Here is a 17,845-nt window from a genome sequence, read left to right on the forward strand (position 1 = left end):
GAATTAGTACTCACTCTCACAATGTGTGAGGTGTTCCTAAAAGCGATCATTATATAGGATAGGTTTGTTACAACCAAAAAATACATGAGAGGAAAAGTGCAAACTGTACAAATAAATAAATAAAAGATAAAAGAATTTCTAAACCCTAAAAGGCTTTAGGCCCAATGCTTAATTTCTGGGCTTCTTCCGCTAAGCTTTTCTTATTGCTAAGTTGGGTTTAATAGCTTCTTCAGCATTCCCCTTCAAACAAGAGGCGATTGTACAAAGCCCGAGTTTGTCTTTAAGATACACAAAACGAGCAAAAGATAAAGGTTTGGTCAACAAGTTTGCTACTTGATTAATCGTAGGCACATAATGGATAGAGATTTGTTTGCCATGAACCAAATCCGGAACAAAATGCATATCGATCTCAACATGTTTAATACGTGAATGCATAACTGGATTAGAAGCTCAAGCTGCAGTATTGAGACTATCGCACCAGATTGTGGAAGGCCGAGAAAGAAATAAACCAAGTTTAGATAATAAAGAACAAAGCCACACCAATTCAGCTGAGGTATGAGCTAAAGCACGATACTTAGATTCTGCATTTGAACGAGCAACGACTTTTGTTTCTTTTAGGACCATGACACGAGAGCATTTCCCATGTAAACAAGATAGCCACCTACTAAACAACGATCATCAGGGCATGCAACCTAGTCAGCATCTGAATAAGCAACAAAATCAATGATTTAGAATGACTTATTAATGATAGATCCTGAATAAGCAACAATTTTTAATTTTACCCTATGTATAAATGACTTATTTTCAATGATTTAGAATTTAACATCAATATAACTCCAGTCAACATTTTTTCTTGCATTTATGTTAATAACACCTTTCTATTAAAAATTCATTGTTGGGAAAATTGCTACTAAGTCCTTGCGTTAGTGTCAAAATTGTGCTGAAGCAACAAAGAACTTGAGTACAAGCAAATAGGCTTGAGATTTCATGGCTATCTGCTTGCACTCTAAACTTATTTGCTTGCACCCTGGTCCTTTAGTTCTCTGGTATAATTTTAGTTTCAAAAAGGGACTTACTAGCAATTTTCTTATTATTCCGTGTTTCATTGTACTTATCATTCTCATTTAGAGTGGTAATGTTCACATATTGCTGCAATAGATAAGATGGAGGGGACCGCTTTGTATCTAACAATTCTTATCTCTCAATTGAATTGCTGTTATCATCGATCATTTTCTTTTTAAAAACAAATATTATTTTGTTGTTCAAACTTATTATATTGCATTGTCTGATTTGCCAAATCATTTATGCTCGTTGGAATTTTTTGCTTGTTATCTACTTGAAATTAAAGCAAAGAGCACAAATCATAGATCTAAGATGCCAGTCACACCAAGTGTCTTTGTTTCACTTTTACTCTTTATTTTATTTTTATCAAAAATTGTGATCATTTTAATTTTTTTATAGCGTTTTAATTTTAATTTTTTTATTTTTTATAGCATTTGGAGTGGTAACAAGTTGTGTTGGATCCTTCTTTTCATTTGAATGTTGATAATCCAAAAACATTACACCAATTAAAAGTTTAGGATATCAATTACTCACAGGCAAACTTTTAGGGTAAAATTGCCCTTTAAACACTCAAAATAACAAACAATATTGGTCAAACGTTATTTCAGACTGACATTGCACTATTTTTTAAATTTCTAAGGTAACATTGCACTAATAAAAAGTTAATGATATCAGTTGTGAAAAAATCCAGTTATGCCAATTCTTAAACTATAAGCCTTAAGATCAATATCGAGTTATCATGGGAGAAAGTTAAAATAATACAATCTTATCTTCAGCACAGAACATTATAAAACAATTCTTCCCTCATTGCTGAGTTTGGGAATTTTCACAACATCATTCATAACAAACTCGGACAATAGAACACTCAAATATTAGTACGATACATGCTTTGAATCTACTCTTCGACTTCACTACTCGGAGGATATAGAAAATATGGTCTACACAACGGAGAAAATAAGGAGAATGATTCCGACAATAGAGATGACAAAATGCCACGGTTTACGACAATAATCATGTCTCAGCCTTCTTCTTGTGCCACTAATCTTCATAAAAATCATTCAACCTTCGACCTATATTAATATATTCAAAATTGAAACCCGACTGAAGGACATTTATGCAGAGACCATTAACTGATGTAGCAACGTTGTTTGTATCACCTGTAGTGATCCACATTTTTTTCTTGTGAATGAGAACATCCACGTCATTATGCGTGTTGATTAGGCAATCCAATAACACAACTTGATAGATCCTGTCTGAATCAAACTATTAATGAAGGGCATAATTTTTATATATACAGTAGGTGTTTCGGTAGTCGTAGGCACAATAGTGGAAGAAGAAGGTGTATGTGAATTTGAGGTAGAAGATGATGAAAACAGAGATGCTATAGAAGAGAGAATAGATGGAGCGGTCGAAGAGACAAAGGCTGGTGAGCTAAAGGTTGAGAGAATGGGAAAGGTCGCCATGGAAATTGTGTGCTCTGATATCAAGAAGGAGAAAACGATAAACAAAATTAGTGCTCACTCTAACAATGTGTGAGGTGTTCCTGAATGCAATCATTATATAGGATAGGTTAGTTACAACTGAAAAATACATCAGAGGAAAAGTGCAAACTATACAAATAAATAAATAAATAAAAAATAAAAGAATTTCTAAACCCTAAAAGTCTTTAGGCCCAATGCTTAATTTCTGGGCTTCTTTTGCTGAGCTTTTCTTACTGCTAAGTTGGTTTTAGTAGCTTCTTCATCAGGGCAAGACATTTCTGCACACAAGCATATGGAGAATTGAAAGTCAATCTTTTGAAATTAATTCAGATGAAATAATGAGGGAGAGAAAAATAAAAAAATATGGGACCTATTTGCATCTTTGTGTAATTTCTCTATTTAATTCAAGTGAGGTTCAATTAAAAAAATCTCAAGGATGCTCGTAACTTTAGGTTTTTGAGTTATCAATGTCCATGAAAATTTATAGGTTACATTTTTTGTGTATGGGGTCAGCAAATATACTCAAGAAAGATTGCATGAGTATAGCTTCTGTTTCTTTCTCTTCTTCTTGCATTAATAAAAATGATTGTGATTTTTTCATGATGCCTAATTGGGTCTCATTTAGTTTAATTATATTATATAAGAGAAATTATATTTGGTCATGTTAATGTTGGTTTAATTGCCAAATGGATACATGTATGGAAGATATATTTATGAACTCTAGATAAAAATATTAAAATATTGGTTTTTGATATGGGAAAGAAAAAGAAAGGCTCCTTGCCTTGTGTGGTACAAGGCAAAGCAAGTACTCACTTTGTTGTTTTGTCTATATAAGAAATTTTTTAAAACTTTCTTTTATTCTTAAATATAAGGTGTTAGTATATTTTTTTAATAAATAGACCATTACATCTTTATTACATTGGAAAGGAACGAAAAGAAAAGTATTCATAAATTTATTTATTATTTACAATAATTAAGTGTAAAGGTGGAATATTGTTATGCTTTAAATAACTACCTTTTATTGATTTACATAATTCAGTTAAAAATATCTCATATATAGGGATGGAGGGAGTAAAAGATAAAAGGAAATTAATGTTTATATTCTTTCTGGATTATAATATAAAACATCTTTTAAAAATCTTGTTTAAAAATATAGGGTATTAGATAATTTCTACATTTGTTTTTTTAACTATACTCATACTTTATTTATTACTCTTTTTGAAAAAAAATCATGCATTAAAATTTTAATTACTATTATTAAGGTTTCTATGTAAGGTATTTAATGAGGATATAAATGAAAAGACATGAATAATTTTAAGAATTTAAGATTTCAAATAATATTATTTGTAAATAGTAAATTAATTAAGTATGATTATATTGTAGTTTGGAGGAAGTATTTTATAAGAATTGGCATGGTGGAAGGAAAAGAAGTTAAGTGCCTTGCATGGTTTTTAGTGCATTTAAGGTCTCTATAGTTAGGGTAATATTTTGTTTGAAAGTTGGTTTTGAAGAACCATCATGCTTGCATCATAGTGCACATCACAACGAGAGATTTCTCTCGTCGTGCCATGTCTCGCGACGAATGTAACAGATTAAACTATGTCCAATTCACCATCATTTGATGTATGCTTGTGTTGAATTCTTTTGCAATGTTTCTGTATCTCTTTTATGTATATTTTAAATTTTTATTTGAACTCAAATACTTTTTTAAAAAGGTTTTTAAGGATCTTAATTTTAACTATTTTTGAATTCAAGCTCTTGTCTATCGTCATGGCCTAAAATAGTGTTTTATTTCATTTTCATTATTTGATTTTGGTGACTTAGGAGGTTAAGCATATAGCTTAATTTTTTATCCTCCAAGTACTTGGAGTAAGTTAAATCCTTCTTTGTTATGTATACAACTTAACAGTAACATTTCTAAAAAAACAATTGTGTTAATGATCTTTTAATTAGGGTTATGCCAAGTAATAAACCACTTAAATATGGTATATTTTATTTTTCCCTTCACACTAAAATTAATTTTTAAATGTTTATTTATTTATGGTTTTTTAATAAATGATGATATTTATAAGCTATAAAATATAATATTTTATCAATTCATTTGATATCTGTGCAGAGCATGGGACACATACTAATTATTCTTAAATTAAAATTTCTTTCATATGTCGACATTGCATATCTTTTAATACTTAATGGAACAATATTGTATCACTATAACTTTAAAATGATCCTGGTGTTTTGTGAAAAGTTTAAGGATAAAAATATAACTTAATTTTTTTTAATAAATGCCATGACAACTTTTCATCTTATATAGTTATTGCAAATTTTATTTTATTTTACATAAGCATACATTCATCTTTAATATTGTCATGCAAGCTCTGTGAATTTTTGTTTTTTAACTAAAAGAGTTTGGAAGTTAAGTCATAAAATTCTCATAAGTTGTTAAAAAGATTGGTTGAATATCTTTCCTAAATTTAGAATGATAGCTGTGTAGAAATTTAAAAGGGTTTTCTCTTTATGTTGTATATATTCTTCCTAGTAAATTCCTTTGTGAATGATGGTATCATTTTCCAATTAAAAAATAAATTTAAAAGGGGATGACTCTTTTTTTTGCTAAAAAAAGGGGATGGCATTTTTGTTTAGTTTGAGACCAAAAGATTCTAAAATTTTAATAATGGAATAAATCATTTAGTAATTTGATCTTGTTATTTCAAAATTTGGTATTAATATTTTAAAATTTGACACTGCCTTTTTTTTGGGGTCAAAATTTGATACTGAAACATCAAAGCTCGACAAATCGTTTGTTATTTGATATTTCAGAATTTGATAAATAAACAACTTTGAAATATTATTGTCAAATTTTGACATATTGGAATATTAATGTCAAATTTCCAAATTTCAGTGTTAAATTACATTCAGGAAAGAAAAATCGTAAAATTTTGTAATATCAGTATAAAATTAATTAACTTTTTTAATAAAAATAACCTTTGCTTTTTTACTGAAATTTCAAAAAATTTTATCTTAAATTAAACTTAAATATAATTTTATTCTTTACATATTTAAATTAGTAACTAAAATTATATTTTCTCTTATAAGAAATTCTTGCATGAATTTAATACACTACGTCATCCATACTCCATTCAATAAAAATACACTAATTCAATTAAATAAAGTCTTATGTATTATTATTTTTAATGACTTTATTTTTGAAATAGAATATCTTCTTAATTTCTTGCATTTTCTCTTCATTATTATCAACAACATAATCAATTTACATTTATAATCATTTGAATTGCATATTTTTATTTAATGGAATATGAATAACATGTTGCATTGGACCTATGCAATATTTTTTTGTACTCTTGTATAATATATATACATGTGTCAAAAAGAGTTGGATCTAACAAAAAGATTAGTGTTTCATAAGATAACAAATTACTGTTTGAATCCATTGTAAGAGTTGTTTGCCGACCTGCTTCTCAATAGAAGAACATGTTAGAGCAATTAAAAAAAAAAACATTCATATAATATTAATATAATTAATACAAATACATAATATACTTGGATCTAGTTGTCGGGTCATCCCGATGCTGTCGGGCCGGATTACACGGCCACTGCGTTGTTTAGCAGAGGAAGCTCGCAGTCGTACGGAGAGCTAAACCGTTCTTCGCCTCATCACAGTTTACAACTGCTCGTTGCTTGCGTCAGTCCAAGAGAAATTGGTGAGAGGGCTAGAGGGAAGGAACCAGTGCTTCCACCATTAGTTTTCAAAATCTTCATAGTTCTCAATGAATTGGCATTGAATTGAAAAAAGTTTTGGCATTTAGTCCTAATCGAATCTGTGACGCACATAAACGAGAATTTTACCATTTACTCCCAACTTCAACACTCGAGCTTGCAATTGTAGAGAGTGTGGAATAGAGAATGGGGAAGACGGATTACAAGAGGTTGAAGGGATGTCAGAGCTTCAGGCAACGATTAGTTCTTGCCACCCTCTCAGGCACTGCAGTTATTATCGGGGATATTCGCGCAGACGAGCCTTTCCCAGGTCTTCAGAAACACGAGGTCTCTTTTCTTCGTTTGCTAGGGAAAATCTGCGATGGTTGCTATGTCGAAATCAGTGAACCTGGTAACTTCAGCTTTCCTGTTTTCTTGTAAGATTTTTTTTTTAAATTCTGGAAATTGATCATGTGGAGTCTGAATTGGGTTTTATTTATGGATAGCTACTAAATTGAAGTACAAGCCTGGAGTTATTATGGGTGGGAAGAATCTTGCGCATGACTGTGGTGTTAGTCGTTCCATTGGTTACTTCTTGGCGCCACTGTTAATTCTTGCTTTATTCGGAAAGAAGTCCCTCGAGATTAGACTCAAAGGTAATTTCTTGTGCCTTCTTAAACATGATGCATTTCACTGAATGACTATATAATGACCCAAACCGATGAGAAATAGTGGAGCATATGCATAACTTAGATTGGTAAACTTTTGGCAATTGAGTGCCATTTGATGTTAAATTCATTGGAGATAAATTGGGCCAATTAATTTCCCCCCATAGTAATCTTGTGATATTATCTCTGATGAGTGATCATACATAGTTCTTCTGAAGTTATCATGAGGTTGTAGAATAGCTGAGGAAATTATGTTTGTTACTTTGATTGGTAAACTTTTCGGTTATTGAGTGCCAGTTGATGCTAATTCATTATATAAGTAAGGTAATTTGATATATATTTGTATACAGTAATCTTTTGAAATTATGCCCTATGAGTGCCTAATTGTGGACTGGTGTAGTTATAGAAAGTAGCTATTAATTTCAGTTCCTCTGGCTCTTGATGATGGTTGCACGATATGCTGTTATGTTTGTACTATGAATTGGTATCCTCTAAATTACGGGGATGAATGTTAACTAGATTTAAAATAAATAAATAAATATATGAACTAAGTGATGTACAAGAGTCAAAGCAACAATAATGGGATAGCCAGATGATCTGTTAGTTACAACTGTTCAATATTATGTTATCAGGAATTACAAATGATTCTAAGGATCCACCAGTTAATTCCTTCCGTTCTACGACTTTGCACATACTGAAACGCTTTGGAGTCCCTGCTGAACGATTGGATCTTAAAATAGAGTCTTGTGGAGTTCCTTCAGAGGGTGGTGGGGAAGTTGTTCTGCCTGTCCCTATTGTTCAGAGTCTAACTGTGATTATCTGAATTCATTGCTAATTTAAATGATTTATGATTATATGATCTTATAAATTTATTAAGTTTTATTTGTGATCTTACATGTTCTTCCTAGCAGGCAGTTTCCTGGACTGATGAGGGCATGGTTAAGAGGATTAGAGGAGTTACATTTTCCGCCAGAGTGTCTTCTCAGTTTGAAAATAGCATGATTCATGCTGCCTGCGGAATCTTACAATCGTCTGCTCCCAGATGTCCGCATCTTTACAGATCACAAAGCTGGTTCACAGGCTGGAAAGTATGATTTCTTTGATTCAGTATATACTTTAATTTTACAATTTGTTTATATATTTGTTAGGCATTTGGGGAATCCCAAGTTTGATTGCATAACCTTGTCTTTGTTGGGTGATCTCCTCTTAATAACATAGGTCACCTGGATATGGCATTTCACTTGTTGCGGAAACTACTTCTGGTTGCTTCATTTCTGTTGACACTTCTGTTTCTCGTGATCATGCTGAAGAAACTTCCGACTTCACAGATGATGAGAAGAAAGAACTGATACCGTGAGAAGACATTGGTCAGCAAACTGCTTATGCATTACTCAAGGAGATCCAGCAGGGCGGAGTAGTGGATTCACCGCATTAGGTCTTATTTCTTAATTAAACTGGCCCTTTTCACTCTCGATGGCCAATCTTTTTTATTTTCCTTTGCTTTAAGAAGTTCTGAGGAATGAAACATTTGAATGGTTAGTTGTTAATAGAGTTCAATGACATTGTGAGATCTTTGTAGCCAATCTCACTGAATGGAATATGGCTGCTTCTTGTTATTGCTTTAAGCAGTCTTGTTTCTGTAGTTTAATTCATGTTTAGCCAAAGTAAGCCTAGCTCCTAGATAATTGCTTATCCTTGATGCTGGAAAAAGTATACAAGGTTCCACTCTCATTTTATTTTCTTGTTCCATTTGCTCGGACTAATCTCTTTCTTTCTGTAATATTGTTCTTTGGCATGCAGGGCTTGCTATTTCTTCTCTGCGCGCTATGCCCCCAAGATGTTTCCACGATTCGTGTTGGACAGCTATCACAGCATGGGATAGAAACACTGACAAACATAAGGGAGTTTTTGGATTTGAAGTTCGTCATAAAGCCAGATCCAAAGACACACGCAGTAATTCTTAAATGTATCGGTTCTGGCTTGAAGAACCTTTCAAGGAAGCTGTCTTGAAGGTGATGAGTCTATTCTATGCATTAATATAACGTGCCAATTTTTGTTTTCTAAAAGCTCCTAGGACTCATGCTAGAGCATTTTTGACCAACTTACTGTAGTTCCTTTTTCTATTGGTAATTCACATTTTTTGGCTGCAATATGTCAACAATCCGATTGATCAAAATATCTTCTATTGATGATTTTTTCTTGGCCACCCTCTTTAGTTGTATTCATCAGAAAGTGATGAGAAAATTTTCTTGGTTAGAAAAAATTATGAAGTTGACATTTACCCTTGGTGGAAAAAAAATAGAGATAAAGGAAAACTAGGAGGAAAGCTCCTAAAATAGTAAAAAATTATTATTTTTGGAAATTTCTCCCTAGTTTTCTCTCGTCCTTATTTTTTCTCTCATTTTTTTCCACCTGTTCTCTCCATCCAAATCAATACTTGAGTTTAGATTTTTTTATATATTTTTTAAATGGATTTAAATGATTTACAATTCTATCCTAAGCAATGTTTTTAAATGGTTCTTATGATTTACTTGGTTAAACTAGTGACATGATAATTAAATAATATATATATATATATATTAAAAAAGGGGAGTCAAAATGGTTCAATTGTTCCGGATCTTCAAGAACCACTTGAAATAAAGCAGGCTAACTTAAGTCAATTACTAGAATGAGTCAAATGTTTTGATAGAGAGTGTATTCCTCCTGGGCACTTTTGTTGGCAAGGAAAATAGTCTAACAAGATCTGTAAAGTGCTCTATCTTGACATCTGTATCAGGCTCTAAAGTTTGTGTTAAAACACTGAAAGAAATCACATGAGAGCTCAAAAAATGGAGGTAGGTCACCACGATGGCCAATTGGAAAGGCAATATCGAATAGCTCTTCAATAACAAAGAAAGGAAGTTGATTCTCAAGTGAAACTAAATCATACCCTATAGCAGCAATCAACCATGGTTGTGATAGTTTAGTGTCACTATGAATCTCATTAGCAAAATTATAGAACCTCATGAAGAGCTCAATGATGAAACTAACATCCCCTGATATCGGTTTCACAAGTTCTTCTTCACTGAGTTTGATGTTCTCGGAGTAGGATGCACGAACTTTTGGCTCTGAAATTTTAACAAAGCCAACTAATTCATCCAAGCTTGACTTGGCTCTTTGTGTAAATGCTTTGAACAAAATTTGTTTGTGTTCTGCATATCTTGCAACCTTGGATCACCATAATGCAAAAGGGCCAATTGCAATAAGTTTTTAGAGTATGAGCCTCTTCATTTAAACGACGGATCTTATAGGGCACCTTGTATACATACAGCATGTTGGTAGCAAGCGACCATCTTTGCTATCTTGTATCTGTTTTTTGACATCAACCATCAATTCATCTTCCATCTATATATCAAGTTTTGATTATTCTAAAAGCAATCAGCATAAATACAAATGGTTTTCTCTGTAAACTTCAAAAAAGAAAGTAAGGAAGTTATTAAGAGATGGCTTTGACAATGGACAAAAGTACAGGATATCTAAGAGGCTTACTTTTAATTATATTTAAAATGTTTAAAATTAAAATGTGAGGTTTACTTTTATGTAGGCTTTTAGGTCAGGTTAGACTTTTAAGTACACTTAGGTTTGAGCCGGAAAAAAAGTCTTACACAACCTTCAGGTGAGGCTAAGGCTTCTAATTTATCATATAGGTTTAGACTTATTTAGTCAAAATTTAGCTTGATCTAACATATTTCTACCCCTAATTCTGACGTAAGGTAGGGGGAGAGAATTTGTTTAATTATATTAGTTTATTACAAGTTTTTTTATGCTCCATTAAATAGAAAAAGTATATTATTAATATATATATATATATATTTTAATAAGAATAAAGTTAAAATTTTATTAAATTTTAAAAGTAAATTAATAAATTTTATAATTTTTCTTGATTCTCGTTAATAAGGATACAGATCATCCACCCCTGATTTTGTGGCATTGGACATACCATCACCATTGATTCTTGCTACTTATCGCTGCTAGCAATAGCAATAATTGTCTAAGTCTCATTTATTTTTCTTTTCTTGTTTTTCTTTTTTGGATTAATACTGAAAACGAAACAGTCTACAATACAAACAAGAGTCCAAAACTAAAACAAATGATCATCCTTCTCCTCTAACAGTTAAGCAAGGGGGAGGTTGATCAAAAATTACAAAGTTTGAAAATAAACTATGAGAGTATTTGGCGAGAAGATGAGCATGAGCATTGTCCTCCCTATACTTGTGGGTTATCACAATTTGCCAGTCTCTATGATATAGTAATCTTGCTTCCTCAACAATATCTGCCAAAGGGTGGTAATTTTTGCAGCCTTTCAAGATCATGTGTATGGCTTCCAAGCAATCCATGTAGACATTAACATGACTATATGCCTTCATACAACATATATTCAAGCCATGTATCTGATAAGATTCTGGATAAGATTCAAACTTATTCACGAAGGAAGAAGCAAAAGATAACTTAGGATTAAATTCATTTAATTTAGTATTTTAATTTTAGATAACTAGATAATTAGTTTTAGATATTTCTTCAGATTTTATTATTTAACTTTTTAGATTCAGATTTTATTTAGTTAGATTTTATTCAGTATTTTAGATTTTAAAAAATTTTATTTAGTTATTTAGATTTTATTCATTATCTTAAATAGTTATCTAGATTTTATTTTAGATTGTATTTAGCATTATAAATATGACTAGCAACCTTGAAGCTAGCATATGAGAAAATTAATAAACAGTCTTTCAAACCCTTTGGAGATTCTTTCAAGCGTGACTATTGAGAAAAATATAGAACGAGATTCTTGTTCTATATCATCTTAATAGATTTATTCTTATTATTTCTTCCGGTTATTGTGAGCCCCTATCAGTATCATACTAATAAGCTCAGCAATACTAAGGGGTGCTGAGTTTATTTTACCACTAAAACCACAGACCCATTGGTCACGCAAAATGCCCCCACACCCAATGCTTCCATCTCTCCAAACAGACCCATCCACTTCAAGGCTGACATCATAATCTGTATTTTCATATGTTGTCCTCTTAGTGGTGGTAGAGAGTGCTTTTCTAGTGATTAGGTCCCTGTCCGCACAAGCTCGATAAAAGGTAGAAAGACTAGCTGGACTTTGCTCTAATTATTCGGAGCCAAAAAGCTTATTACATCTTGACACAAATATATCCCAACAAAGGTAACCAAAGAGAAAGTTCCAGGGGACTTTTTTTGTATTCATATTACCAACCTCATGTGTTAAATCCCATCTTACCCAATCAGCTCCTTGCAAGTTGAAGAAGTCTGGCCATGACTCTGATTTCACCATCACCTTCCATTTTTTAGCAGCATTTGTACAGTCCCTCAGAAGGTGCATGGCATTTTCCATCCGATCACATCCTGAAGGGCAGCTTTCGATTGTATTCAATCCTCTCCAAGCTCGAAGTTGTTCCGTGTGTACTCGATCATGACAAAAGAGCCACATAAAGCTCTTAATTTTCTCCGGAATACTCCAACGCCAAAGCAGCTTCCAAATAGAGTTGTTGACATGTGAGTTACCTGCAAGCAAAAAATTGTAGGTAGATTTAACAGAAAAATAGCCATTCGGAGATGACTTCCAAAAAAAATTATCCTCTCCTCTCTCCTCATGGGGTGGGTACGCTCGCATGAGACGATCAACAATATTTGGGTTAAACCAGAGCTCCAACTTATTTCGATTCCAATCTCCTCCAAGGTTCACAAAATCTACAACTCTCTCTTCCCTGTCAATTAAACCTTCTTTGCCAGGAATAAGATTAATAAGAGGTACATTCATCTCTAACCAATTATCATACCAAAAATTTGTTGATCTACCATTACCAATCTCCTTACCAATCCCAACTCGAAACGAATTTCAAGTAGTGCATATTCCTCGCCAAGTTAAGGATGCATTCTGCCTACATCTGATCTTTGGCCAATTTCTTGGACCGCAATGATATTTAGCTCTGAGGACTTGAACCCATAAAGCATTTCTGTTACAAATCAAATTCCAGCATAGTTTCATCATAAAGGCTTCATTTTGCTTTCTCAAGTTCTTAATTCCCAAACCTCCTTCCTTTTTACTTTGTGTCACTTGTTCCCAGGCGACTAAATGCATCTTTCTTTTCTCTTCCTTATTTCCCCACAAAAAGCTCCTGCTGTCTTTGTCAATTTCCTTTAACAATCTCTTAGGGAGTAACATAGTATGCATGTGGTAAGAGGGTAGGGTAGAGACTATAGATTTAATAAGTGTTGCTCTACCAGCAAGGTCTTAGAGTTTCCCTTTCCATCCCCCAAGCTTCTTACGAGTTTTCTCCAAGATAGGTGAAAACAAAACATAGGAAGCCCGTTTCGTTTATGAATTAACGGTATCCCAAGATACTTCCTAAGGTCAGTAGTAAGTCTGACACCCATCCTTTGGCTTAGTTCAATAGCTCTGGAAAAATGAACATGTTTGGAGAAATACATTTTCGTTTTTCCATTATTCATCTTCATCCCTGAGACCTCACAGAAACAGTGTATACATTTCATCATATTGTCTACTTGGTAGGTTGAGGCTTCTCCAAAGAGAAGCAAATTGTTGGCAAAAAAGAAGAGGTGTGAAATTGGAGGCCAGCTTGATTGTAGCTTAAAAGGTGTCCATCTGTCCTCTTCAACAGCATCTGTGACAACATGACTTAATCTTTCCATACATAAGGTAAAGATATTCAGGGAGATAGGATCTCCCTGTTGAATCTCTCTTGTTGGATTACATGCAACAGTTGCTTCTCCATTCCACAGCACACAAGTAGATGTACTACTAGTGCAGTACATTATGATATTACATAACTTTTCAGGCAGTCCCGCTTCTAAAAGAGTATCATGGATAAAAGGCCATTCAAGCCTATCATATGCTTTTTCTAAATCCACTTTCACGGGCATCACTCCCTGCTTCCTTCTGGTAGTTTTCATTGAATGAACAAGTTCTTGGGCAATAATGATGTTATCACTACTTTGTTTGCCTGTTATAAAACTACGTTGATGGTTACCTACTAGCTTGCTCATTAGTCCCTTCAGCCTTCTACTGATCACCTTAGACACTATTTTATAACTCACATTGCACAAAGAAATAGGCCTGAAGTCCTTCATGGTCTTGGGGTTCTCGATTTTAGGAATGAAAACTAGATTTGTACTATTGAGCTTCTTGACTCTGCTTGGCTGTTCAAAAATACCTTTTACGAAATCACAAATTTCATTGCCAATCAGCTCCCAATACTCATGATAGAAAAAAGCATGTAATCCATCCGGTCTGGTTGCTTTGAAGGCCCCCAGATCAAAGGTCGCTTCCTTGATTTCTTCATTAGTAACTCCTGCAGTCAGCATAGCTACTTCTGTTTCACGCAAGGAAGGAAAAGTCGTTCTAGATAGGTTAACCACAGGGTTAGGAGATGCACTATAGAATAAATCTTTATAGTAATCCAATGCCACATTCCTCATTTCGGCTTGGTCAAAAGTCCATATCCTTGAGTTTGTCTTTAAACCTTCAATTCTATTTCTCCTTCTCCTAACTGCTGTAATAGTATGAAAAAATCTACTATTTTTATCTCCCCACTTGAGACAAGAGCATCTTGATTTTTGAAATCAAATTAACTTCTCCTATGCTAACAATTTATTATATTCCAGCCATATCTCTTTCTCAGTTTGCACAAGAAATTGGTTCTCTCTCCTTGCTCTAACTCTTTCGAGTCCTTCAGTTCTACGAATTATATTCCTTTTTTGAGCAGGTATGTTCCCCACATGTTTAGCATTCCAGTCTATGGCTTCTTTAGCAAAATTATTGACCTTGTCCTTCCATGTTCCGTGGCTCCATGCCTTCTTGACAATCTCGGCAAAATTTTCCTCCAAAAGTCAGGCAGCTTGAAACTTGAAAGGGGGTTTATGAGGTCGAAACTCGTATGAAGGCTTGCTTCTCACAAGTAGTGGCCTATGATCACAGCTAAATTTACTAAGGTTATGGACTCTTGAGAGTGGAAAGGTGTCATTCCAAGCTACATTCATAAAGGTCCAATCTGTTCTTTCTTTCACAAGTCCTCTTTCCCATGTGAATCGGTCCGCTACAAAATCCATGACTATGAGACTATCATTTTGAATGCATTCATTAAAAGATTTCATGGATGCCACATTAAAGACATTGCTCCCTATTTTATCCTCCACCGAGAGATAGGCATTGAAGTTGCCTATAACTAGCCAACGTTTATTTTTCTCTTTGGCTTCTTTCACTTTCTTTCTTTCATTCTTTCTTTCTTTATTTATTTTTTTTTTGCCTTGTTTCTGTCACTCTCAACATGGACATAAATGAAAGCTAATAAAAGAATTAGGTGAATAAAGGAAAAAGTCGTAAATGGCCGACATGTTTGGATGGAACCCCAGAAAAGGAGGGAATGTAAAGTGACTTTCGTGGAAAAGTGATTTTTAAACTCAATATGCCACATAGGATACCTTTTGTTATGTAAACATTTTTTCATTTCTTTAAAAATTCGTTAGTTGTTTTTTTTTTAAAAAAAATTGAAATTAACTAAACATTATTTCATTGTTATGCGTGGCGTAAAATGATTAGATGTGGTAAACTAAACATGATGTGATGAAAATTAGGTTCTCAAATGACATAAACGACAGCTAATAAAAGAATTAGGGGTTTTAGTTAATACTCCCTCCATTTTAAATTATAAAATATTTTTAAATAAAATCTTACGTATCAATAAAACTCATTAAATACATTTTATTACTTTATTTTTTAAGACAAAAGTATAAACTTTTAAAAATGCTCTTCATTTAATATTCTATTGATGAAACAATATTGAAAAAAGATAATATATTAGAAGGATAATATTAAAAAAATATCATTAATGAAACTTTATTTTTATTAAAGTGTCTTATATTTTGAAACATTGAATCTTTTTTAAGTGTTTTATAATTTGGAATGAAGGGAGTATTTTTTAACAGCTACCATTGAAATTTTATTTCAAGTTTTTTTTATGTTCCATTAAATTAAAAAAGTATATTGTTTATATATATATATATATATATTTAATAAAAATAAAATTAAAATTTTATAATTTTTCTTGGTTCTCGTTAATAAGGAAATCTTGGGCAAAAGTTCAAGTAAAGACATATCATCCATTCCTGATTTCGTGGCCAATGGAATTCTTGCAACTTTCCGCTGCTAACAATGGCAATAATTTTCCAAGTCTCATTTGCTTTTCTCTTTGACTTCTTTCTCTCTCTTTCATTCGTTCATTCACTTCTTTTTTCCAAGTGAATGGAGAATTCTTTACTATGAAAAATTGTACAAACGGGGACAACGACAGAAAAGGCCAAAAAAGTCATTCACTCATTCTTTTTTTGCCCTGTTGCTGTCACTCTCAACATGGACATAAATGACATCTAATAAAAGAATTTCGTGAGCGAGGGAAAAGTCGTAAAAGGACGCCTTGTTTGGATGGAATGGAACCATAAAAACGGAGGGAACGTAAAGGGAATATCATAAAAAAGTAATTTTTAAACTATAAATACTCCATCTAAACCACAATATAAATATAAATAATAATAATTAATTAATTTATGATTTATAAATAATATTAGTTAAAATTTGAAATTTTAAAAAATGTTCACATCTTTTCATTTATATCCCATTAAATATCCTATATAAGAGCATCGATAATTGTAGTTTAAAATTTCAATACATAATTTTTTTAAAAAAGAATAATAAATGTAGTAGGAGTATAGTTAAAAAAATAAATATAAAAATTATTCAATGTTCTATATTTTGAACTAAGTAAGACTTTTAGAAGATGTTTTATTCGGAGGAAGTATATCACATAGGATACCTTTTGCAATTGAAACATTTTTTCATTTATTTAAAAAATGGGTTAGTTGTTTTTTTAAATATAGGTGAAAATAATTAATTCACACATATAGTTTAGCAAAATTAGTTAAATATAATAATTATCCATAAAATTAAAAAAATGGGACTAAATTATTCCTATAATTAATCAAACAAATTTATCTAATGAAAATAAATATTATTTTATGATGGATTATTTAAGAAAAATGTGATAAATACTACTTGAAATTTATAAATTTTCTTACAAATAAAAATGAAGAGACATTTTCTCATATATTTTAAAGATTAAATTATACATTACTCTTCTGAATTTTGAATCACATACACATAATCTCCTTAACTTTTAAAACTTTATAATGAACCCTCTTAATTCTTATATTTATGCAAATAACTCTATATGGTTAATTGTATACATTAATTATCTATACATAACTTAAAGTTTAGAGGGTTATCCATATATCAATTAAAGTTTGAGGCTTAAATGCACACAAAAAATAAAGTTTAAGAGGATATATAATTAATGGTTAGTAGTTATTTACATAAATCTGAAAGCTCAATGAAGTTTATTATTAAGATTTAAACATTAAAGGAGTTATTTGTACGTGGTTTAAAATTTAGGAAAGTTATGTATAATTTAACTTATTTTAAAATAAAAGGAGTATAAACAAAGCCAATGACGCATTTTTATTTTTAGAATATTTAGAAAAATAATTTGACAGTTTGCACTACCAAATCAAACAACTAAAATAGGGAGAACCAAAAAAGGTCATGTAATAGTGAGAGACCTTAAAAAATGTAATTAGTATAATTAATCACCTAATTAAGCATTAAAGTTTAGACTTAAGATTAAATGCACCGAATGGTCCTCCATATCATACAAAACTATTAGTTATTTGGCAAACTTAGCCAATATTATACACACTTAAGATACAGCATCTTCTAGGCTTAATTACAAGTTACAACCAATGCAATTTTAAGCAGAAAATGAAACAAGAAGCCACGTATAT

At 32.0% G+C, this 17,845-nt stretch overlaps 1 pseudogene; it reads left to right on the forward strand.

Annotated features, from left to right (window-relative positions):
- Window positions 1-6,155: 6,155 nt before the first annotated feature.
- Window positions 6,156-9,089, forward strand: LOC129315839 (probable RNA 3'-terminal phosphate cyclase-like protein; annotated as a pseudogene).
- Window positions 9,090-17,845: the final 8,756 nt, after the last annotated feature.

The sequence above is a fragment of the Prosopis cineraria genome, unplaced genomic scaffold (genome assembly GCF_029017545.1).
Source record: "Prosopis cineraria cultivar Desert tree isolate PC_DT_omini unplaced genomic scaffold, ASM2901754v1 PC7, whole genome shotgun sequence".
Taxonomy (NCBI): Eukaryota; Viridiplantae; Streptophyta; class Magnoliopsida; order Fabales; family Fabaceae; genus Prosopis; species Prosopis cineraria.